Source organism: Leucoraja erinacea, chromosome 9 (assembly GCF_028641065.1).
Source record: "Leucoraja erinacea ecotype New England chromosome 9, Leri_hhj_1, whole genome shotgun sequence".
In the NCBI taxonomy this organism is placed as follows: Eukaryota; Metazoa; Chordata; class Chondrichthyes; order Rajiformes; family Rajidae; genus Leucoraja; species Leucoraja erinaceus.
In genome coordinates this window covers 52,254,145-52,280,376 of record NC_073385.1, presented here as the reverse complement: position 1 = coordinate 52,280,376, position 26,232 = coordinate 52,254,145, and the positions used below count along the sequence as shown (strand labels likewise).

The 26,232-nt window shown below is 43.8% G+C and overlaps 1 protein-coding gene across 3 annotated transcripts in view; it reads right to left on the bottom strand.

Annotated features, from left to right (window-relative positions):
- Positions 1-26,232, bottom strand: part of slc8a3 (solute carrier family 8 member 3) — a 392,649-nt gene that overhangs the window by 20,011 nt on the left and 346,406 nt on the right. The gene's annotated exons all lie outside the window — the stretch shown is intronic.

Genomic DNA, 26,232 nt, shown 5'->3' with positions numbered 1-26,232 from the left:
ATTTCCAACAACTAACAGAAACTTCTAGAAGGTCACATGTTATCATGCACATGCACAGGCACACTCAGCCGCTTCTACTCCGGGCCTCAAGGGGCGCTGGCATTTACATTACAACACACTGTCCGAACATCCAGTAAGCAATATGGGCCAACACTAGGGCCAATTCACATTTTATACCAAGCCAATTAACCCGCAAACCTGTACGCCTTTGGAGTGTGGGAGGAAACCGAAGATCTCGGAGCAAACCCATGCAAGTCATGGCGAGAACGTGCAGACTCCGTACAGACAGCATGTAGTCAGGATCAAACCTGGGACTCCGCCGTTGTAAGGCAATAGCTCCACCACTGCGTCACCGTGCCACCCTGGAGCGGAGAAAATGTACACATTGCCTCCACTTCCCTAATAGGACTGCCAATAACTAATCCTTTCATGTTAGCCTGCACAGTTTTTATTGACCCCCTCAGTTGACTGTGTTAGGTTGCAGCACAAAATAGTGATTGAACATTTTATTGGATAAGTTAGTGTAACTGTAGCACTTTGATTTGGCTCTGAATAAGAAGAGCAACCTATCTGCATAATTAGCAGACATTCATGAATACTTTGATGCTAAGAGGTTAATTATTCAAATGTCCATCTGCTAAAAGAAAATCAAACACATTTTTTCTTCCATCAGATCATCCTGTATTTTGGCAACATTTTACAACTCCTGGACTGCGAACAGAACACAGTGGGCGGCACAGTAGAGCAGTGGGTAGAATTGGTGCCTTGTAGCGACAGAGACCCGGGCTCAATCCTGACTACGGGGGCAGTCTCTATGGAGTTTGTACGTTCTCACCGTGAACGTGTGGGTTTTCTACGGGTGCTCTGCTTTCCTCCCACATTCCAAAGTGGTACAGGTTTGTAGGTTAATTGGCTTTGGTAAAAATTGTCCCTAGTGTAAAGGATAGTGCTAGTGTATGTCGGTGATCTCTGGTCAATGTGGACTCGGACTGAAGGACCTGTTTACGTGCTGTATCTCTAAAGTTTAAAGAACATTTATTCACAAATTATTGATAATAATGTGCTATGTTGTCTTGGATTTGTTCATAGCCCAAGCTCACAACCCACTCATACTGATCATTACACATTGATGCAAGCCATACCATACCATATCATATGATAGAACATTATTTATCCCAGGAGTGAAATAGATCTGCCAACGGTTATAAAATACAAGATGCATGAAACATGAAATGAAAGTGATGAGTGGAAAGGATTGGGGGATGGGGGGGGAGGGGGGGGGGGGGGGGGGGGAAGTCAGTCTACTGCACGACCAAAGTGTGATGAGCTGTACAGAGGGTAAACCATGCTAGTCCTCATGAGGTGGAGGGTAAACCATGCTAGTCCTCATGAGGTGGAGTGAGCTCCATTCTACATGTCCATCTCAGACATTTGGCTTTGAGATCCCATTTTTCAAATGCATTGAAGATCTTTGAGAGCTTGCTGCCATCAATGGCATTTAAACTATTTTCAAATGACTCTGATCAAAGCATTTTAAAACTGTTAGTTCTGGAATAGCTTGCTTGGGAGACCGTTACACTGAAGATCGGAAGGTGCCTGGTTCAATTGTGGGTTTGAAGTGTCAGCGCACTGGCACAGTGGTAGAGTTTCTGTCTTACAGCACCAGAAACGCAGGTTCAATCCTGAACTTGGGTGCTGTCTGTATGGAGTTTGTTCGTCCTCCCTGTGAGCATGTGGGTTTTATCCAGATGTCCCGGTTTCCTTCCACATTCCAAAGATATGCGGGTTTGTCGGTTAATTTAATTCTGTAAATCTGTAAATTGTCCATAATGTGTAGAATATTGCTAATGCATGGGGCGGTGGACTCTGTGGGCCAAAGGGCCTGTTTCTGTGCTCCATCTCTAAACTAAACTAAACTAAACTAATGAATTTAAATAATCGATGCAAATAAAGTTTAGAAGGACAAAAGTTAAGAACTTAAATAACAAATTTAATTAAAACACCTTAAAAAGTTAGCCAGCAATTAGAAAAAAAAATCTTTAAACAAATTAAAGTAAGTAAACCAGTTACTTTTATCATTTGTAGCAACTCTGGTTTAAATGAATAGGGTCATAACATGTAAAACTGAGGGGTCAGATGTGAAATGCATCCTTAGCAGATCAGAGACAAGACAGGAGGTCAAATGATTCTTGGACTTTTGCTTTTTCATCAGGTATTGAGCAGAATATAAGATGCCCTAAGACGCAGACCTGCAGGTGGCCAGTTGTTCCCTGCAGAACATCTGACAAAGTGTGAGGTTGATCCAGGGTAACATCTTAATGGGCCTGTCCCACTTAGGTAACTTTTTAGGCAACTACAGGAGACTATGCAGTTGCCACATGTTGACGGGTGGTTGCTAGGGAGACGCCTTCATGGTCGTGAAGAGTTCCTGCATTCTGGGTACTAGTTGCCACCTCATTATGGTCGTCGTGAATTTTTCAACATGTTGAAATATTAGCGGCGACTAGAATGCAGCCGCCATGGAGAGTAGCGAGAATTCTCGAGCCGCAAGTGGGTCGGTAGGAGGTCCTAGTGGATTGCCAGGAAGTCGAAGGATCTCGGAGGTTCTCGTAGGTTGTAGCCGGTGCTGACCGGTGAATTTCATTGGCTCATTGGGAGAAAAAAAAGGTGAGCAGTAGTTTTCAGAACCAAGGATAACCGACCGGTAATGTTAATGTCCGCCGAACTTCACAGCCGTGTATCTCTGGCTTCTTAAATGTTGTCTCCATTCCTTCTCCCCCCTCTCCCCCCTCCCCCCTTTTAAACGACTTACTGTAAACTGTGCTTTAGCCATCATTTTACAGCGCCAACCTTCCTGTTCATCGCGGTGTGTGTCTGTATCACCTTGGCTTTGCACCGTGTGAATTTTCTAGACAGGGCAAGCGGGGGGAACGCTGTCTAAAAAAATCACACAGGCTGGGGAAGGAAGCCATGTGTGTGTGTGTTCCACTCTGACAGTCGCTGTTCCAGTTCCCGGTTTTTCAGGCGCCGGCAGTCCGTTTAAAAATCGCCGAAGTAGGACAGGCCCAAAAGAATGCCAGCAATAGTCTTTAGAGTTACAGTGTGGAAGCAGGCCCTTCGGCCTTCTGATTCTGTGCCAACCAGCAATCACTAGAACTATCCTACACTCCTAGGGCAATTTATAGGTCAAATAACCTACAATCCTGTACAAGCCAAGTTTAGTTTAGTTTAGAGATACAGCCCTTAGGCCCACTGAGTCTGCACCGACCAGCGATTCCCATACACTAGCATTATTCCACACACTAAGGACAATTTACAATTTACAGAAGCCAATTAACGTACAAACCTGTACGTCTTTGAAGTGCGTGAGGAAACTGGAGCACCCGGAGAAATCCCGCGGAGTCTGGGGGAAAATGTACAGACTCCATACAGGCAGCGCGCATAGTCAGGATCGAACCCGGGTCTCCTGCGCTGTAAGACAGCAACTCTACTGTTGCACCCACTGTGACTCTCTCCCTGTGATTGTGCTCACTTTCTCATTAACAAACATTTGAAAGTCTAGTTTCTGGTCTCCCTGCATCATGTGCCTCCACTCATGCTCATTTGGAAAGATGGGAAAAAGATATTGTCATAGCAAAACTTTAAAAAGTATAAAAATATAGCACATGGAATAACCAGGCACATGAGACTTTGTAACTGGTGATGGAGGAGCTTAAGTAGACCAGCCACATATATACAGTGAAAACAATGGTAAGTTAGAGTATGATAACCCTGCAGTGAATGACTAAACTCCAGGCTACATAAAGCCTTCCATCTCCTGCAAGTTACAAGCCTGGACAGCGACCAATACTCTTCACATCAATGTCATTCAGTAGGTTCAATGCCAGAAAAGAGAGGGGAAAAAAAACAGGTCACTTGATTGGGACATCATCCAGCTTTCTTAAACAGTCACTCCCTATCCACCAGCATCTGCTGCGAGCATCATCTACCAACATTTAGTGCAGCAACTCATTAAGTTTTCAACAGCACATTTCAGATTCCACAACCCAGGAGGTCAAGTGGATGGGAACAGCACCATTTCAAAATTCTCCAAAGAACAATTCATTGTCGCTTGGAAACATTGCCATTCCTTCATCATCAGAGTATCAAAATCCTAGAATATTTCTCTTCATACCTTATATTTCGCTTGAGCAGGTTATCTCAGCGGTATGAACGCAATTTCTCTAATTTCAAGTAACTCCTGCATCCAATCTCTCCGCCTGCCCCATCCTAGTCATTCTACTAGTTCCACTGTTCACATCCATGCATCCCTCTCATTCGCACATCTTCCCTAGCCAACAATGGGCCATTGTGGACTCTATCCATCCTGAGGTCGTCTTTTGCTGGCCTGGATTTGTTTTGGCTCCCCCCCTCCCCCCACCGCGCCACCACATCCATCTTTCAGCCTGAAGAAGAGTTCTGACCCAAAACGCCACCTATTACTTTACTCCAGAGATGGTGACTGACCCACTGAGTTACTCCAGCATTTTGTGTATATCCCAGAATGTTGAACTTAACTGTAGTGGAAGATTGTTTTCTCTAGAAGGATTGCAGCGGGTTCTAAAATGATACCATCACCACCTTCCCCAGGGCTATTATGGATGGTCAATAAATGCTGGCATTGCAACATCACCCACATCCCATGAAATAAAACCAAATATCTTCTTTAAAGATCTTCTTTAAAGACCCAGGTTGTGCAGGCGGGAAAGGTCCCGCTGGTATGGAAAAGACTGAAGGATGCTGCAAGTATTTAATTGTTCTAACTGGGACATATGACAATAAAACACTCTTGATTCTTGACATTAAAGGCACAAAATGACAACATCTTTGCGAGGAGCTTGAATCATGCCTCCCAAAAAATCTCAGAAATTTTACTTAATGATGGACAATCTTGTTAATTTTAAATATTCGTATGTTTTGCAATCCATGGATCTTTAATGCATGAAAAATAAAGTGAATATGAATTTTCACCAGAATATCATTTTTCCTTATCTACCCAAATAAAAGTGATTTTGGATGTTGTCGGTAAAAGGAATAATCACGAGCAGTTGATGCATTGAGATTGTTTTGTATGATCCTGGCAATGAAGGGCTTAGCATTTTCAGATTCCTGCATCGACACTTTAACCTAATTATTTTAAATGAATGAACTCCTTAGTTCACCCGATAAATGTCAGAAATAATTGTTGTGAAGGTGTTCAAAGGAAAGGAGGAAGAGACATTATGTGAAGAGTTTTCACAATGTCTCCTCCAAACTCCTCCTTTCCTTTGAACTACTTCACAACAATTGTTTCGGACTCTCTCGTTTATCAGGCAAAGACTGCTCATTCTTCAACTTTTTAAACTCAGTAGAGTTGATGTGAAGAGTGGTGGAGAACGAGCACTCTTTGCCACTGGGCAGTTGTGTTTTACTCCAAATCCCTGCTGCGTTTGCCAATGTGTGGTCTGGGCTTGCAGCCACAATGAATCAGAGATAAAACAAGCTGAACAAATAGTACACAGAATACATACATTTAGAAACACTTCCACTCTGTTGGTTTGGGCCAAATGTAAACTCCAGATGGAAAGCACCATCTCTGCCTGAACCGGACAACGCAGCAGAGTTTTAAAATCCTATCCACAGCTATCTTCACAGCAGTAATTTAAAAAAAGAACCGCAGATGCTGGTCTAAACCCAAGATAGACACAAAATGCTGGAGTAACTCAGCGAGTCAGGCAGCATCTCTGGATAAAATGGATGGGTGACGTTTCAGGCTGGGACCCTTCTTCAGACTTCAGTCTGAAGGATGGTCCTAACCCAAAACATACATTTTCTTCAGGGATGCTGCCTGACCCGCTGAATTACTCCAGCATTTTGTCATAGTCATATAGTCTTACAGCGTGGAAACGGGTCCTTCGGCCCAACTTGCCCACACTGGCCAAAATGCCCCATCTACACCTGCCTACATTTGGCCCATATCCCTCTAAACCAGTGGTTCCCAACCTTTTTTTGGCCATGCCCCACCTAATCACCTCTAAAATCCTGATGCCCCCCCCCCCCCCATGTGGTGATATATAATTCTTATAATTTAAAAAGTGAACTCCGTTTCAGCTGAAGAAGCTTAAAACGCCAATACCTTGGTTTAAACAAGCTTCAAAAGAACATGGCATCCATGAAAAAGAAAAATGAAATGATTTGAATGGAAGCTTTTTCTGTAATACTTCGATCATTTTAATTACTGTACAATACGCACTATGTTTCGCCTTCAAATGCGTCTCAAGACGACCTGGTTTCATTGATTCGTTGGTCAAGCATTGTTGGCATAAGAGGCAGAAAGGTGACCGTTCATCATGGACAGCGGGTATGAAACCAAGTTTTAAATATTCCTCTGAATACTGACGGACTTTCTTCTTGCTTGCACTACTCATTTTAGCACGAGCAGACAAAGAAATAATTCTCAGAAAATGGGTTGCTTTCACTTGAGAGAAAACGGAGGAAATAGATATTATAAGGGTAACTTAGCAAAAGCTCTTTGAATCGCATTTCTAAATCCAATTCAATAAATAAGGTTCTCCCATGACCTCGCGCGCTCCGTGCGACGTGCACGAACAGCGATGGCGCGGTGATTATGTAATAACTACACAATAAAGACCTTTTTTACCCCAAAAAAATTATTTACTCAAAATAACATCTGAAACATAAACTACATATGTTTACCTGATGGAAAATCCAAAAAAATAAAAATCAAAAATTTGGACCCAGACCTCCTCAGTCGCGCTCAATTGCCCCCCTTAAAAATCAAATTGACCCCCTGTGGGGCGTACGCCCCACGTTGGGAACCATTGCTCTAAACCTATCCTATCCATGTATCTGTTTAAATGTTTCTTAAACGTTGCAATAGTGCCTGTCACAACTACCTCCTCTGGCAGCTCGTTCCTTATCCTAACAACAGTGGTGTTACTACATTTAGTGCTTATAGTAGCAGAAAACATTTCATTGCCTGTTAACTTATAAGAGGTAAACTATTAATCAGGTTTATACAATGTCAGTTGTTTTCCATCTTCACACACTTATCGCAGTTTTTGGTTTCAACTGTCCGTTGCTATTTAAAATGAAATGTGTAATAACCCTGTATTCAAAAATGCATATCAATGATACAGACTAATTGTGACTCAATTGAAGTAAAGTACACCAGTGCACCAGTTTAAGGACTGTTTAATATTGGGATAAAAATAAAATGATGACACAAGGACACAATCTTTAGAGATAATTGAAGGAAGATAAGTTGCCATTTTCAGAATGAAGTATGTTTGGAAATAATAGCCGTTTTGTTTTGTTTAAAGAGAACAGATAATGTTCTCCTTGATACGTCCCTATTGAAATTGCGGTTTTTCTATTTTCTATGTTTCTTTTATCCTTCCTGCCCACCAGCTCTATGGCATTGTTGTACGGTGTCATTGGGAAGGTGGAACTCAAGCAGTTAATGCATTGAAATCATTCTGTGGGACTCTGGTAATGAGTGGCTTCATGTTTTAGATGTCTTTGTTTGCTACATTGACATTTTAACCCAGTTATTTTAAATGAATAAACTCCTCAGTTAAAATAATGGACAAAAGAATTTCATACAAAAGCTTAACATCCTCACTAATTACATTGTGCAATTGAATTTCAACCCGTGAAATGTTCAAATTCTCCAAACACCAGCCTGAACCTTGTATTAACTAGTGTTCCTTATATTTCTGTTTCTTTTTTCTTTGCCAATTTTTAAATTTAACCTTGCATTTTGGTTTTATTCACTTTCCGACCTCAGGCTGGATAACTACAATTCTCTCAATGTTCATTAAAAAAATGATTTCCCACTGAGTAGCACAATCCAATTAGCCAATTAGCTATTAAGTTTGCCTGCCAATCTATTCTTGTGTGTATCACTTAGCTTGGTCAAAATGAACCGAGACATGCCCTTGCTCTCTGTGGTTTTAGTGCAGCTTAGATCTAACAATTAACTTCAACTCACTCGAGAAAATATAGCATGTCCAACAAGTAATCCAGTCAAAGCAAATCATGGAGCTATAGACATTTACAGGAAAGAAGGTGGCCATTCAGCCCACTGTACACATGCTAGTTAACAAAGCGCTGTTTAGGCTAATCTCACTTTCATTTTGCCCACTACCTCAGAGATTATACTACTTCAGCAACTTAACCCCCTCTAAGTTTAAATGTGAAAAGTAAAATGCTGGAGTAACTCAGGCAGCTTCCGTGGAGGACATTTATAGACGATGTTTCCGTCAGGTCCTTTCTTCACCCTAATCGTGGAGCGGGGAGGAAGTTGGAAAAGAGGTGGGGGCGGGACAAAGCCTGGCGAGTGATGGGTGGATACCGGAGAGTGCCGGTTGGACTGGCAGACGGATGGACAAAGGCTAGATGTGAGAAGGAGACAGAAGGGTGTCAGATTAGGCAAGGAGAGGAGTACAACATAAAGCAAAAGGGAGGGATATAGGTGCAATGGCAAGGAGGGGCAGGATTGTGGGGGAAATGGGTGTGCAACTGGGTGGGACACCAGAAAAAGGGGGGGAGAAAGAGTGGTTGGGGGGGGGGGGAGGTTTACATAAAATTGGAGAATTCAATGTTCATACTATTGGGTTGTCATCGACCCAAGCTGAATATGAGATGCTGTTCCTCTAGTTTGCTTGTGGCATCACTCTGGCAATGGAGAAGGCCCAGGACAGAAAGTGAGTTAAACTGATTAGCAACTGAAAGATCCCGCAGGCCGTGGTGGACTGAGCTCAAGTGTACGGCAAACCAGTCACCTAGTTTTGATCTTGCCATGGTAAGGGAGGCCACTAAAGAAAGTGGACATCTCGGATATCCCAGCATGGAAAGGCTCGTTTTGGGAGCAGATACAACAGACACAGAGAAATTGAGTGGAGGATAGCATCATTGCTTCAGTATTCATGGTTTTTCCCCCATGGATCTCTCACCTGGGTCATCAATGTCCCGCAGTTCTGCTCTCACTCCCCCTTGCCCCAGACAGAACAAGGATAGAGTTCACCTGATCTTTACCTTTCACCCCAACAACCTCTCATCTGGCCCATCATTCTATGAAATCATTCTCTAGTCATCAGTGTGAAGAAGGTTCTAGATCCGAAATGTCACATTCCTTCTCTCTAGAGATGCTGCTTGTCCCGCTGAGTTACTCCAGCATTTTGTGTCTAACATCATTCTCTGACATGTTTGCTACCTTCAACGTGATCTTACCAGTCACAGCTTCTCATCCCCATCCCTATCCACTTTCTGTAGAGCGCATACTGTCTGCAATTCTTTGGTTCACTCACCCCACCCCCAACCAAACCACCCCCTGCCCAGGTACATTACTCAGCAACTGTAGGAGATGTAACTCCTGTCCCTACACCTCCTCCATCACAATTATTAACAACAGCTTATTGATGGGTAGCACGATGGCAGAGGTAGAGTTGCTGCCTTACAGCACCAGTGACCCAGGTTCGATCCTGACTACGGGTGCTGTCTGTACTGAGTTTGCATGTTCTCCCCGTAACCGTGTGGGTTTTCTCCTGGTGCTCCAGTTTCCTCCCACACTCCAGAGACTCCAGGTTTGTGTTTTAATTGGCTTTGGTAAAAGTTGTAAATTGTCCCCAATGTGTAGGATAGTGCCAGTGAATGGGGATCGCTGGTCGGCACGGACTCGGAAGGCCAAAATGCCTGTTTCCGCACCGTATCTCTAAACTAAATTAAATACTTCTCACATTTGGAGATTGGTCCTTCGTGTTAGGTCGAAAGCGGGAAGGCGGGAATCCATTTAACTACAGATTGCAACAATATTATCACCATGTCTGGAAATGCTCATTTGGATTAGATGTCCTCAATGAAATCCAAATGATTCAACATAAACCTCCCGGTGTCAAAGCTCTAAAGTAACAGCAGCCTATTCTCCAGGGACTAATACAGTCTCTGGCAGCAAGAAAATGAAGTCTGTCTTGTCACTTGAAAGCATTCAAGAGACATCTTCATGTTGTGTGAGCACTCCAACTGGACTCCTGTGGAGTAAATTTGATATTGATTGCATCTGCCTTATCCTGGTAAGTTGGTATTCATTGTTCTCCTTTGGAAATGGCAAGAGTTGAAATAGCTGAATTTTTAAAGCCACGTAGGTGACATCAGCTGTCGCCATGAATGCTTATCAACAGCACTGACTGCGCTCCTCTGAGGGCAAAAGTAAAATGGACCCACTCTTCTCTTTGCTGTAGCCAGCGGAACAGCTTGACAGAAAATTACTAGTGCTCCTACATGTAAATGAATTACTGCGAATCTAACGCCTGCTGATCTTAAAAATGTTTACCAGCGTTGCTTAAATTATAGCCAGAGGAATTTCACAAAGCTGTAAGTTTTGATTATTTAACTCAGAGGTACAGTGCAGACACAGAAACTACGGCCAACCGAGTCTGCGCCGACCAGCGATCCCCAGTGCACTAGCACTATCCTGCATATCAGGGACTTTACAATTCTTACTGAAGACAATTAACCTGTTCGTCTTTAGAAGGCGGGAGAAAACCCACTCAGGACACAGGGAGAACGTGCAAACTCCGTACAGACAGCACACGTAGTCAGAATCGAACTCGTGCCTCTGGCGTTGTGAGGCAGCAATTCTACTGCTGCGCCACCATGCCGCCCCATGTGTTACTGATAATGTACTCAGACTCAATATGTTGCTAGTTTAATGTTATAAATACCATAAGTGACCTATTAACTGTTCAAATCTATGGCAAGCATTATAAAAATCAGTGTTGAGAAGGGATTGACTTGAACGTAGGTTGCCACCAGTCCAAAGGTAAATAATGGCAGCAACTTGATTAAATGCTGTCACCTTTGACCAAAATGCAAACTGTTTCGCAACAATAGGCTATAAGGCAGAACTCCAGCTTGATTTGGTTTGACCTCTCTGCTATTTATTTTGAAGGTCAAAAGCTCCACAGAACGTTGACAAGAATTGAATTGAATTCCCACTTAACTAATTATACTCAGATCTTATTATTCATTGACGCAGATCTATGTAGCTTGGCTTAGCGATACAGCGCAGAAACAGGCCCTTCGGCTCACCTATTTCGCGCTGACCAGTGACCCCAGTACACTAACATTGTCCTACACACACTGGGGACAATTTACAATTTTACTGAGCCAATTAGCCTACCAACCTGTATGTCTTTGGAGTGTGAGAGGAAACCGGAGCACCCGGGGAAAACCCACGCAGCTCACCGGGAGAATGTACAAACTCCGTACAGACAGCACCCGTGGTCAGGATCGAACCGGGGTCTCTAGCGCTGTAAGGCAGTGATGTGCTGTGTCGCACTAACGATGTTAGCTGTGTATTACTGGGAGTGTTGTTAAGAGAGCAGGTGCCTCCACAGCCCTCTCCTGGGGCTCAGATTCAGATTCAGATTCACATTTATTGTCACATGCACCAATTAAGGTACAGTGATATTTGAGTTACCATGCAGCCATACAATTAAAAGAACACAACACAATTAAAAAGAACGATAGAACTTAACATAAACATCCACCACAGTGATCACTGTGATGGAAGCCAATAAAGTTCAGTCAGTCTACCTCCTTTTGTTCACCCGTGTTTGGAGCCTTGACCCTCCGCAGTTGCCGCTACGGATAGCCCGATTGTACAGGCCCTCTCGTCGGGATGATCAAAGTGGGTATCCAGTGAACACCGCTTATTATGTAAAAGGGCTGTATTTGATATCCTGTCAATGGTCAGCATGAAATATCAATAGTGGGGGGGGGGTGACTGGAATAGGGGAGGTGAATGGAAAAAACAGGGCTCGGGAGGGTGCTGCTGGAACTGGGATCTGGAGTGCGGGCCAAGTGTGCGACCAGAACTGGTAGCACTGGTGCTGTGGAGCATAGATAAGGCTTTGGACCTTCACATAGAGGATTATACAGAGCTGGTCACATTGGTGGAAGGATGATTGCTATATATCATTGCCAACAGCTTCAATGCTATCCACATGTCCCTGTGCACATCACCCTTAACCCGTGAATTATGAGGATTTTGCATATATATATACACATCAGAAAACTGCACGCAAATATATGGGTTCGACAAACTTGGATTGTTTTCTCTGGAACTTCGGAGGCTGAGGGGAGACGTGACAGAGGTATAGACCATGATGAGAGGCATAGACACGGTCAGTAGTCAGAACCTTTCTCACAGGGTGGAAATGTCAAAGACTAGAAGGCATTGCTTCTAGGTGAGTGGGGTAAAGTTTAAAGAAGAGGTGCTGGGCAGGAATTTTTAAACGGAGAGCAGTGGATACATGGAACACATTGCCAGTAGTTGTGGTGGAGGCAAATACTATTGTGTCATTTAAGAGGTTTCTAGATAGGCACATGGATGGGCAGGAAATAGAGGGATATGGATCACTTGCAAGCAGGGGAGGTTAGTTTTGGCATGGACATTGTGGGCCAACGATAGAAACAAGAAACTGCAGATCAGATAAGGGTCCCGACACAAATGTCACCAATCTACATTCTCCAGAGATGCTGCCTGACCCGCTGAGTTATTCCAGCTCAGTATCTTCTCTTGTAGGTCAAAGGGCCTGTTAATGTGCTGTGCTATGTTCCAAGTACTAAATAAAACATCCTGTTTGTTGTAATCAATAGGGATCATAGCTATTGTGGGGAAAACTCACAGTTTGATGTGGGCGGCACAGTGGCGCAGTGGTAGAGTTGCTGCCTTACAGTGCCACAGACCCGGGTTTGATCATGACAACGGGTGATGTGACCACAAAATTTGTAAGTTCTCCCCGTGACCACGTGGGTTTTCTCAGGGTGCTCTGGTTTCCTCCCACACTCCAATGACTTGCAGGTTTGTAGGCTAATTAACTTCTGTAATTTGCAACTTGTTTCCTGTGTGTAGGATGGTGCTAGTGTATGGGGTGATCGTTGATCGGTGCAGACTTGGTGGGCCAAAGGGCCTCTTTCCACGCTGTAACAAAGATTGAGACCCTCTGCATTCAAACTCTCTGTTATTACTTCCAGAAGCAATGGAGGATGAACATAAGAATAACTCTTTGATGTTTTGGGCGATCCAGACTCGTGGCTGCAAGCCTCCCATTGAGATCAATGCCCACCCATCTGCTACTTAACATGTTGAACGTACAGTACAATACCTTGCTGAGCTGGAGAACTTTTTTGGACATTTCCAAGAAGTTCCTTCACAAAATGAAGCCAACTGGCATGGTGAAGATACTTCAGCCGATGACCTTTAAAGCACTCACACAAATAATCCTTGTAAAGAATATATGCTATTTTGGGGAATTTCAGCAGCCATGTCATCACATGCCCTTTCTTGATAAAAAAAGGAACTGACAAGCCAGTAATTCCTGACAGCGTAAGGCTTTTAAAACCGCAGCCTCCTCATAACACAATTGTCTGCTTGGCGTGTCCTACATTCTGAAAATAATCTATTTTTAAACTGCTCACAGAAGCACTGGCATCAGACTAAAAAGACTGATTCAGAGGGGAAAAAATATAGTTTTTGTGATTTTGTTTTTTTAATTCACATTTTCTCCAGATGGGTTTATCCCCGTCACACACTTCAAATTTGGTTGGGTAAAACCAAGTTTATATTAATAATCTAAAAAACAAAAATGCTGGAAATGTGGAATAAAAATAGAAAGTCCAGGAGCCACACAGCAGCTCAGGTTAAGAATACGTAGAACTGGGGTACTTTAGGACTAAGGTTTAAGTATTCTGTGTTTTAATTTCTTTATTTTGACATAATTTAGTTAACTTTCATTATCCATGCTGTGACATAATCTTTCTTGGAAAACGTGATGTTTATGTGATGTTTAATGCTGTTGTAATTGGCTAAGATATATTATGCTTTGTGTGATTGTAATTGGGTAGAAAGATTGTCCGCACCTATACTACCATGTGATACTGTAGTTATTGGTCTAGAATCACCACCCTTTGTAAGTTACCTCCCACAGTATCTACCATATATATATGCTAATTCCCTTGTTTGAGCACATGTGTTTCACCATGATCCACCAGGAGAGCTTCCATAGGCGATACAGACAAACCTGGTCACCATGGTGAAATAAAGGATGATTTAAAGTATTCTAGTTGGTGTTTGAACGGACTAAGGGATAAAAATACCGGAATTAACAAGGCAGCAACCAGGGACAGGGAACGCCAGTTAATGTTTCAGGTCGATAAAAATGCTGGAGAAACTCAGCGGGTGAGGCAGCATCTATGGAGCGAAGGAATAGGTGACATTTCGGGTCGAGACCCTTCTTCAGACTCGAAGGTCGTTGACCTTTCAGGACGTTGACCTTTCAGGTCGTTGACCTTCCTTCAGAACAACTAGTTGTCCTTGGACCTTTGCAATCATACCCAAATTCAGGCTTCCCCATTCATAACTCCTTCACCCAGATAGTGGTGAGTCAGTGGAAAGCACTGGCTGAAAGAGTGGTGGGGGCAGAAGCAATGGCAGCATTTTCATTTTCCTTGGCATTAATATCACCAAGGATCTGTTGTGGGGTCAACCACACTGAAGCGTCAGTCAAGACGGCACGCCAACACCTCTACTTCTGCAGGAGACTGCTGAAATTCAGCATGTCCTTGATTCAAGGTGTCCTTGAGACTCTTGAAAGGCACCCATAAATAAAATTTATTATTATTATTATTATGTCTCCAATGACTCTGACAAACCTCTACAGATGCACCATCGAAAGCCTACTATCAGGTTGCATTCCCAGGCTTGGTTTGGGAACAGCTCTGCCCATGACTGCAATAAATTACTGAGTTATGCATACAGATCAGTCCATCCCACAGACCAGATTGCCCAAGGTTGCCTGCATTTACAATTCATGCTGCCTCAGAAAAACAGCCAATATAATCAAGACTTGTGTCACCCAGATCAATCCTTCTTCTCCCCACACCCATCGGGCAGAAGAGACAGTAGCCTTGAAACACACACCACCAGACTCAGGAACCGCTTACATAGATACATAAACATAGACAATAGGTGCAGGAGCAGGCCATTCGGCCCTTCAAGCCAACACGGCCATTCAATGTGATCATGGCTGATCATCCACAATCAGTACCCCGTACCTGCCTTCTCCCCATATCCATTCATTCTGCTGGCGCTAAGAGCTCTATCTAACTCTCTTTTGAATGCATCCAGTGAATTGGCCTCCACAGCCTTCTGAGGCCGAGAATTCCACAAATCCACAACTCTCTGTGAGAAACAGTTTTTCCTCATCTCAGTTCTAAATGGCCTGCCCCTTATTCTTAAATTGTGGCCCCTGGTTCTGGACTCCCCCAAAATCGGGAACATGTTTCCTGCATCTAGCGTGTCCAATCCCTTAATAATTTTATATGTTTCTATGATCCCCTCTCATCCTTCTAAATTCCAGTGAATACAAGCCTAGTCGCTTCATTCTTTCATGATATGGCAGTCTTGCCATCCCGGGAATTAACATTGTGAACCTGCGCTGCACTCCCCTCTTCTTCCCCTCTGTTATCAGGCATCTTAACGATCCTTCGATAAGCTAAGGTATTGTCCTATTCTCCATTACCCCTTTGTGTTCGTTGGGCTTTTTCTCTGGAACTGTTGTGCTACAATGCTGAGAACTATATACCTGCTGAAAGACTATACATGATTACAATCAAGCTGTGCACTGTGTACTGATGCAGGTTAAAGGGAATAATGTTTAGTGCAAAGTACAGTCCAGTAAAGTCCAATTAAAGATAGTCCAAGGGTCTCAAATGAGGTAGACGGTAGGCCAGGAACGCTCTTTAGTCGTTGATAGGAGTTTCAGCTCAGACTAACCCTTACCTCACACTGAAGATAGACAAATATCCAGAGGCAAGCACATGGGCAGATGAAAGTGAGAGATCGGGAGAGTGCAGAAGAGAAATAGTCGGAGGCTACTGGTGCACTGAGGTAGGAAAATTGCATTTAAATAGCACCTTTTACCATCCAAGAGCATCAGAATAATAGACTGATATTGACCATGGATGGCATGGTGGTACAGCTCATAAAGCTGCTGCCTTACAGCTCCAGGGACCAGTTTGATGCTGGCCTCTGGTGCAGTCTGCGTGAAGCTAACACGTTGCCCCATGTGGCCTTGTGGTTTCCTCCACTGGGAGTGCTCCGGTTTACTCCCACATCCCAAAGATGTGCAGCTTGGTTGGCTGATTGGCCACTGTAAATTGTCCCTAGTGTTTAGATGGGTGGTAGAATCTGAAAGAAGAGATAGGAATGTGGGGGAAATTAAGTGGGATTAGTGTAGCATGCAGGCTCAGTGGGCTAAATGGCCTATAATTGTGCTATGTGAATCTATAGTTATATTAGTGGAGATGATCCAAACCTTGGTCTAAGACGTGAGTTTTGAAGATCTGTCTAAAGACAGAAGTTTGAGACAGAGACCTGGATAAGTTTGAAGAGGAAATTCCACAATCTAGGCCCTTGATAGCTGGAGGCATGTCAATCATAAGGTGGAGTAATTAAATAAAGAATCCAAAGTTAAAGGAGCACAAATATCTTGGAAATCTGTAGAACCAGAGGAGATGATATGGATATGGAAAAGTGAAACCATGGCAGCTTTACATGATGAGAATAACGCGAGTCAATGGGATATGATATTTCAAGAGGCTTTCTTCATCTGAATGTGCAAAGAATCAGTCATTTAGTTTATTTTAGAGATAGAACTTGGAAAAGGTTCTTTGGTCCCCCGAGTTCATGCCGACCTTTGATCACCCGTTCATACTAGTTCTATGTTATACCATTTTCTCATCAACTCTCTGCACTTGGGGGCAATTGACAGAGGCTAATTATTCTGCAAACCCACACATCTTTGGGATACAGGTGGAAACCCATGCAATTGCAGGGAGAATGTGCAAACTCCACACAGACAGCACCAGAGGTTAGGATCTGGTGCAGTGAGACAGCAGGTTTACCAGCTGTGCCACTGTGTGCTGTAATACAGTTTAATTTCATCCAGCTTTGCCATGAATAAGAGCTGAACTCAACTTACTTCCTTGCCCGTGCTGAAGATATTTTTAGTTTAGTTTATTGTCACGTGTAGCGAGGTACAGTGCAAAGCTTTTTGTTGTGTGCTATCCAGTCAGTAAAAAGACTATACATGATTACATTTCAGCTGTCCACAGTGTACAGATATCATGAAGGGAATAACGTTTACTGCAAGATAAAGTCCTATGAAAGATAGTCCGAGGGTCTCCCATAAGGTAGACAGTAGCTCAGGACCACTCTAGTTGATGATTCAGTTGCTTGATAAAAATAGACAATAGAGTAGTCCATTCGGCCCTTCGAGCCAGCACCGCCATTCAATGTGATCATAGCTGATCATCCCCAATCAGTACCCCATTCCTGCCTTCTCCACATATCCCCCGACTCCGCTATCTTTAAGAGCCCTATCCAGCTCTCTCTTGAAAGCATCCAGAGAACCTGCCTCCACTGCCCTCTGAGGCAGAGAATTCCACAGAATCACAACTCTCTGTGAGAAAAAGTGTTTCCTCGTCTCCGTGCTAAGTGGCTTACCCCATATTCTTAAACTGTGGCTCTGGTTCTGGACTCCTCTAACATTGGGAACATGTTTCCTGCCTCTAGCGTGTCCAAACCCTTAACAATCTTATATGTTTCAATAAGATCCCCTCTCATCTTTCTAAACTCCAGAGTGTACAAGCCCAGCTGCTCCATTCTCTCAGCATATAACAGTCCCCCCATCCCGGGAATTAAACATGTAAACCTACGCTGCACTCCCTCAATAGCAAGAATGTCCTTCCTCAAATTAGGGGACCAAAACTGCACACAATACTCCAGGTGTGGTCTAACTAGGGCTCTGTACAACAGCAGAAGGACCTCTTTGCTCCTATACTCGACTCCTCTTGTTATGAAGGCCAACATGCCATGCGCTTTCTTCACTGCCCACTGTACCTGCATGCTTACTTTCATAGACTGATGAACAGGGACCCCCAGGTCCCGTTGTGCTTCCCCTTTTCCCAACTTGACGCCATTTAGATAGTAATCTGCCTTCCTGTTTTTGATACCAAAGTGGATAACAGCTGGGAAGAAACTGTCCCTGATTCTGGAATCTGGAGGTGTATGTTTTCATACTTCTGTACCTCTTGCTTAATGAGAGTGGGGAGAAGAGAGAGTGTTCGGGGTGAGACTCGTCCTTGATTATACTGGTTGCCTTGCCAAGGCAGCCTGAAGTGTAGATGGAGTCAATGGAAGAGAGGTGTGTTTGTCTGATGGTCTGGGCTGCGTCCATAATTCTCTGCAATTTCTTGTAGTGTCTTGGATGGAGCTGTTCCCATGCTGTGATGCATCCCGATATTCCCTTCATTGCCCTTGCACAAGCTTGCCAGATATTTGTGAACTGCATTTGCTGGAGCCACCAGAGGGAATACATGAGCTCCAGCTGCTCTGTCAGGAGACTTGACATTGTGCATTGAGTTAAATGCTGAATAAACAAAGCACGTTATCACAGAGTGCAAGGGATACAGATGACAATCTGACCTGATGGATTAGTTGGTGATCTACTCTGTTCTAAAACCAATTATAGAAGGATGTTACACCAATCGTCAAAAATTCTCTCATGTCACCTTTGTAATCCCTTTAATATATTGGCTCTTTGATAAAACTGATATCTTACGCGGCGTGGAAAAAGGCCAAGAAAGGCAAGCTCTAAACTCGGCTGTGAAATGTCCATGATGTTCAACTCCATGTGATCATCACATTAGTATTTTAGTTCCCACTCATGGACTATCAGACTCAGAGCATGTAGAAGGCTTCGGACATGTTAAAGACGAGCTGTTCAGGCAGACAGGATGTCCGCCCACCTCCAATTAGTTTAGTTTATTTTAGTTTAGAGATACAGCGCGGAAACAGGACCTTCGGCCCACCGAGTCTGTGCCGACCAGTGATTCCCCATATGCTAGCACTATCCTACACACTAGGGAGAATTTACAATCTTTACCGAAGCCAAATAACCTACAAACCTGTACGTCTTTGGAATGTGGAAGGAAACCGGGAGCAATTAGGGAAAACCCACACGGTCACGGGGAGAACGTACAAACTCAGATAGCACCTGTAGTCAGGATCAAACCCAGGTCTCTGGTACTATAAGACAGTAACTGTTCATCTCTGTGCCACTGTGCAGTTTCTTACGCTTTTCCCTGCATTTCCCTTCAGGGAAAGTGATGCTAAACCCATTCCCTCAGAATCTGAGACCCATCCCAGCTGCCAACTGTGATCATCCTCTCATTCTGATCCTCCCAAGCCTCGAGTTTCTAATTCTATCCCATGTCACCGACTGATGTCTTCACCCACAACCCCTGTTCTTTCCATCCCCACCCTCCATTTGGAACGCAACTCCACAAACTAATTATTTATCTCTACATGGTATCTAATGAACACAGAACATAGACAAGTACAGCACACGAACAGAGCCTTCGGCCCATGACAAGAATTCATGATAAACTAATCTCATCTACCTGCATGTGATCCATATCCCACTATCCCTTGGATTTCATAAGTTCATAAGTTCTAGAATTAGGCCATTCGGCCCATCAAGTCTACTCCGCCATTCAATCATGGCCGATTAATCTTTCCCTCTCAACCCGATTCTCCTGCCCTCCCCATAACCCTTGACACCCTTACTAATCACACTCTCCTTTAGATTTCCAACTTATGAAACATGATAGTCTTAACTTGGCCATGAAGGCCCGTTGCCATGACGGTGGCACTGGGATGGGGTCGCAGGGGTCAGCTGGGCCCAGGGTCAGGCTTGGTCTCCACAGCCCTCTGTGACAATGAATCCCCAAAAAATCCTCAGGAGGAGCCATTCAGCCCATTCGGTATATGCCAGCACACAACAATCAATGATACAGCGTAAATAGGGGTGGACACTAAGAGGAAAAGAAGAGCCACGAACATATTAATTAGCAGGGCACTTATGGGATGCAGAGCAGCCGACTCTTGCTTGTATATCTGATGCTGTGTCCCAGGGAGCTGCTGCTGCACCGTTGCCTCTCTGTGATCTGAATGAAAATCCCTCTCAATTATCTTGGCATCGACCTGGGAGCACCTTGGTTCCAGATACTGAGCTAGCCACAATGTGTCGGGTTGTGTGTGCATTCCCCGCCCAGAGCCTGCTCCTCGCTGGACCAATTGAAGCAACATCTCAGCCTCTTCCACTATGGGGATTGCTGCTGTTATTGGTCAACGGAGTGTCGTTGGTCAAGGCATCAGCATTCCCTGCTCTTTCGTGGGACATGGAATATCCTATAGAGTATCAGGTCTCACATGGAATGCAGCCTGAATTATATCCTAAGTGTTTAGTTTAGTTTAGTTAGAGGTACAACGCGAAAATGTTGGCTTTGGCCCACCAAGTTTGCGCCGACCAGTGATTCCCTTTACACTAACACTATCCTCCACACTAGAAACAATTTATAATTTTTACTGGCCAAATTAACCTACAAACCTGTACGTCTTTGGAAGAGGTTTAGTTTAGTTTAGAGATACAGCCAGGAAACAGGCCCTTCGGCCCACTGAGTCCACGGCAACTACAATCCCCACACACCTGCACTATCCCACATACTAGGGACAATTTACAATCTTTTACCGAAGCCAAATAACCTACAAACCCTTATGTCTTTGGAGTGTGGGAGGAAACCAAAACACCAGGGGAAACCCCACACAGGTCACGGGGAGAACGTACAAACTCCGTACAGACAGCACCCAATAGTTAGGATTGAACCCAGGTCTCTGGCACTGTAAGGCAGCAAGTCTACACCACCGATAGTGCTTCAGTGTGATTTGAACCCATTACTCTAAGCCAATCACACTGCCAACTGAACATATTAATGGAGTGTAAAAACCCATAACTTCTTAGAATATATTTAGATTGTCCTCAAGAGCTGAATTATAGGCCTGACTGACATGGTTGTATGGAAGTAATAAACTGATTCATATATCCCTCTGATTTCAGAGCTCTGAATTATGTTTCCAGCTCTGCTACACATCTCATTCAATTACGCTAGTATTCCCCGGCAGTCACTAAGGTATTTAAGCTGATTACAAGGTTTGTTAGCATCGACAGAAAGGCGCTCGTTCTTCTGGTGGGGAGATCAGCACAAGCGGGATAGCCTGAAAATTAAAGCAAGGTTAGACTGCGCAAACACTGAGGTAAATGAGGCAGACGCACATTCGAGGTCGGGTCAATTGGGATTTCAGAAGTCTCGATTGAGATGCGTCAGGCAAACAGCACAGTCTGTTGCTCACTGATGGTCGAAAGATCCAGACCAACTGCATATTGCGAAGGCAATCAGTGTATCATCTATCATGGTGGTCATCGTGGTGACGCAGGGGTAGAGTTGCTGCCTCACAGCGAATGCAGCGCTGAAGACCCGGGTTTGATCCCGACTATGGGTGCTGTCTGTATGGAGTTTGTACATTCTCCCTGTAACCTGCGTGGATTTTCTCCGAGATTTTCGGTTTCCACTCACACTCCAAAGACGTACAGGTTTGTAGGTTAATTGGCTTGGTGTAAATGTAAAGAATTGTCCCTCGTGGGTGTAGGATAGTGTTAATGTGCGGGGATCGTTGGTCGGCCTGGACCCGGTGGGTCGAAGGGCCTGTTTCCGCGCTGTATCTCTGAACTAAACTGAACTAAATGTCACCATACATTGCAAAAGCCTCAATGAGCTCAGATGGGTGACCAAAGGAATGAAGGTGCTCCTACTAACATTGAGTTGAGTTGAGTTTATTATCATGTGTACCAAGGTGCAGTGAAAAGCTTTTATTGTGTGCTAACCAGTCAGTGGAAAGACAATGCATGATTACAATCGAGCCATCCACAGTGTACAGATACATGATAAAGGAAATTCAGTTTGTGAGCCCTCATTCCACACCTGGGCATCTTCAAATAGATTTAAGGTGAAGGGGAAAAGATTTAGTAGGAATTTGAGGGGTATCTTTTTCATACAAAGGGTGGTGGGTGTATGGAACGTGCTGCTAGAGGAGGTAGTTCAGGCAGGGACTATCGCAACGTTTAACAAACATTTAGACAGGTACATGGATAAGACTGGTTTGGAGGGATATGTTCCAAACGCAGGCAGGTGGGATTAGTGTAGATGGGACATGTTGGTCAATGTGAGCAAGTTGGGCTGAAGGGTCTGTTTCCATGCTGCATGAGTCTATGACTCTAATACAAAGGCCAACATTGCTCGGCCCCCACCATCTGTCACTGGACATGGTTATTCCCTCTCCCAAGAACTGCATTAGTCCTCTCAATGCTTTTCACACATATAGGGCAACGGCAGGTCAGCATTGTGGCCCAGAACCTTCCAAAGGAATGATGGCCTGAACAAGCATCCAAGATGATAGACATCATCTGCAGGGTGTCTATGGCCGACAACCCTGACAAGAAGAGGGTGCAGTATTCTATCCTCTGAATCCGAACAGCTGATCAAATAGATCCTAGGGCCCGAGGGCGGTTCGCCGCTGGGAGAGTTATGTGATGGGAGAAATTTAAATAAATCTTTGTGTTCCTTTGTTATAAATCATGGCTGAATTTCAACTTAACTCCGGCTATTCCTTTTGATGTGTAACCTCTTGATCTGCAATACTTTGAACATCCATACTTGAAGAAACCTGTCGGTCTCAGTTTTGAAACATTGACCATGGCAACCTTAACAGCGTTTTGTGGGAGAGACTTCCAAGTTTCCTGCGCCTCTTCATGTTAAGGATTGGTTACCGATCTCGCACCTGAAAAGGTGGTCATGAATGAAGGAACACAAGCACAAAACAGATCTGGAATACATTAAAGTCAATTTTTTCAAGCAAGAGTTAGATATAGCTCTTAGTGCTCACGGAATCAAGGGATATGAGGAGAAAGCAGAAACGAGGCTGATTTTGGATGATCAGCAATGAACATATTGAAGGACCATGGAACCTATTTTCTCTGTTTCTATGTTTCTAACACTGTGACTTGCCACTCTGTTTCCCCTGACTGCCATTTAGAACATTTGTAAAAACTGTAGATGGCTATAAAAATGCATCCAATAACTGCTTTGATTACTGGAGATTCACACTGATATCTGGCACTTTCACAAGGTTTACATTCTTTGATCCAACGTTCACCTCCCAAATTAAACCAGTCTTCAAGCCGAGCAAATGTCAACGGTTCTGATATTTTCAACTGGATACTAACATGCTTTCTCTTTCCCAATTCTGGTGAAACGTCTAGGATCTGCAATAATCTCCAAATGCAACTTCCACTGGCCTGGCTCACACGATTGGTGAAGCCCAGTGAATCAATTAGATGAACCGTTTGACCGCACCCACCGGCTTACCAGCTGCCAAAAAGATTTTGAATATCTCCAGTATTCAAAACCTATTACAAATTAACCTTACGATTAAGATTTTTAAAGTTATTTGAAGAGTATCAATTCATGATAACCGTTTAAAGAATTAGAAAACCCAGAAAGCAATTAAATATTTAAATTAACCCAGTTAAATTAAAAAAAAAACTGGAAATTAATATAATGACTGCTCTCCCTCACTGCTGCTCTTCGTTTGCTGGGCTTGGGCTAGGTTAGGCTGAGTAGTTGTGTAAAGTGCTGGTAAATCAGCTGAGATTGCCATTTGTCTGCCACACTACAATGTAAAATCACCAAGGATAAACCATGCTGACTTCTGAGTCATCAACGTTGGTGGGGGTCGGGGGGGAGGTCTGCACTTCTGCATGGATTGGCAGGTCATCTCCAGCAGCTCGACAGCGACCACTTTTCAATGAAGAATATACTGTCACATCTCATCACCAGGGGCGGTGAGTGTGCAGAGAAAAGCTTTTCACTGTACCACAGTACACGTGACAATACTAACCTTAAGTAAATTAAAATAAACATTAACTGGAGCCAAGGGGTCATACAGGTTGGAAACAGGCCCTTGAGATCACTGAGTCCATGTGATCAATCAAAAACACCTATCTACACCAATTCCACACTGATTCAATTTTTATTCTCCCCACAATCCCATCAACTCACCCACATACTATCACTCACCTACACACCAGGGACAATCTACAGTGGACAATTAATGCATGTCTTTGTGATGTGGAAGAATACCATACCAGCCGCTAGAAATACACATGGTCATAGGATGAAAGTGTGTACTCTATGCAGGCAGCATCAGACATCGTTAGAATCTGGTTCACCAGTGGCTTGAGATAGGAGCATTGTTTAGTTTAGAGATACAGCGTGGAAACAGGCCCTTTGGCCCACCGCGGTCCACACCGACCAGCAATCCCCGTACACTAGCCCTACCCTACACACTAGGGACAATTAACAATTTTACCAAAGCCACAAAGTTTGGAATGTGGGTGGAAACTGGAGCACCCGGCAAAAACCCATGCAGTCATGGTGAGAATGTACAAACTCCATACAGACAGCACCCGCAATCAGGATCAAACTCGGGTCTTTGGCGTTGTAAGGCTGCAACTCTATCACTGTGCCACTGTGCCACCAGTACCAATATGCACTACCAGCATTGCTGCCTCTCAGTTCCAAGACATGATTTTACACTGGTTAGATTTAATGGTTTCCAAGACTGAACTATATTTGGGGTGGCTATGCAGCATAAGCACTATTGCATTCGCAACTATTGCAATCTCAGTTGGTAAAGAAAGTGCGGAAAGAAAAGTCGATTACAATCGACTCCCTGGCGTTTGCAGAGTGTGTGCTGACGTGTGTTTTGAGAAGAGCTTTCCAGTGCTGCCAACAAATCAATTTGAACAACTGACTTAGTTAGACCCTGGTGCTTACACTTCCTATTTCTGACGATGGTCTTGGGTGACAGACTGGACTATGCAATGTCACTTTAGTGGAATTCTTTCAAAGGCAAAGGACTACCCATCTGAATAAAAGATTTTGAACATTCAAATTATGAATGGTTTGTATTCTTCCTGCATTATATTCATTCAGCTCAGCCAAATTGATTTTCTCGACAATAATTATTTAGTTGACATGAGCAGCAATAGATTATACAGAACTGTACAGCTCGCAACTTAATCCTTCTCTCAAAAGCTTTTATTGCTTTCTAGCCTGATGGTAATGTTGCTACTATGTGACCATTTGTGATATTCGGGAGGGTCAAATTTTGCATCCAACAACAAGTAGTGTCGAAATCCATCCAAATTTATGAGAAATGACAAGAAAGGTAATCTGTTCAAAGACAAGTTTGTGTAGGAAAGAACTGCAGATGCTGGTTTAAACTAAAGATAGACACAAAATGCTGGAGTAACTCAGAGGGACAGGCAGCATAGTTACAGAGATACATAGACAATAGGTGCAGGAGTAGGCCATTCGGCCCTTCGAGCCTGCACTGCCATTCAATGTGATCATGGCCGATCATCCACAATCAGTACCCTGTTCCTGCCTTCTCCCCATACCCCTTGATTCCACTAGCCCTAAGAGCTCTATCTAACTCTCTTTTGAATGCATCCAGTGAATCGGCCTCCACTGCCTTCTGAGGCAGAGAATTCCACAAATTCACAACTCTCTGTGTGAAAAAGTATTCCCTCATCCCAGTTTTAAATGGCCTACCCCTTATTCTTAAACTGTGGCATCTGGTTCTGGACTCCCCAACATCGGGACATGTTTCCTGCATCTAGCGTGTCCAATCCTTTAATAATTTTATATGTTTCTATAAGATATCCTCTCATCCTTCTTAATTCCAGTGAATACAAGCCCAGTCACTCCATTCTTTCATCATATGACAGTCCCACCATCCCGGGAATTAACCTCGTGAACCTACTCTGCACTCCCTCAATAGCAAAAATGTTCTTCCTCTGGCGAGAAGGAATGGGTGACATTCCGGGTCGAGACCCTTCTGTCAGGAGACTGATGTCAGGGGAGAGGGAGATACATAAATAAGGGAGTGTAAGGTGTAAAAACAGGAATGGAGATAAAGGAAAATGTAGAATAGATCATTGTTAGCGGGGAGATGGTAACAACAAAGCAAACAGAGATAAAATGTAGTCGGAGATAGTCAGACTGGTCAGGGAACTGGGAAGGGAGAGGGATGGAGAGAGAGGGAAAGCAAGGGTTACTTGAAGTTAGAGAAGTTAATGTTCATACCGCTGGGGTGTAAGCTGC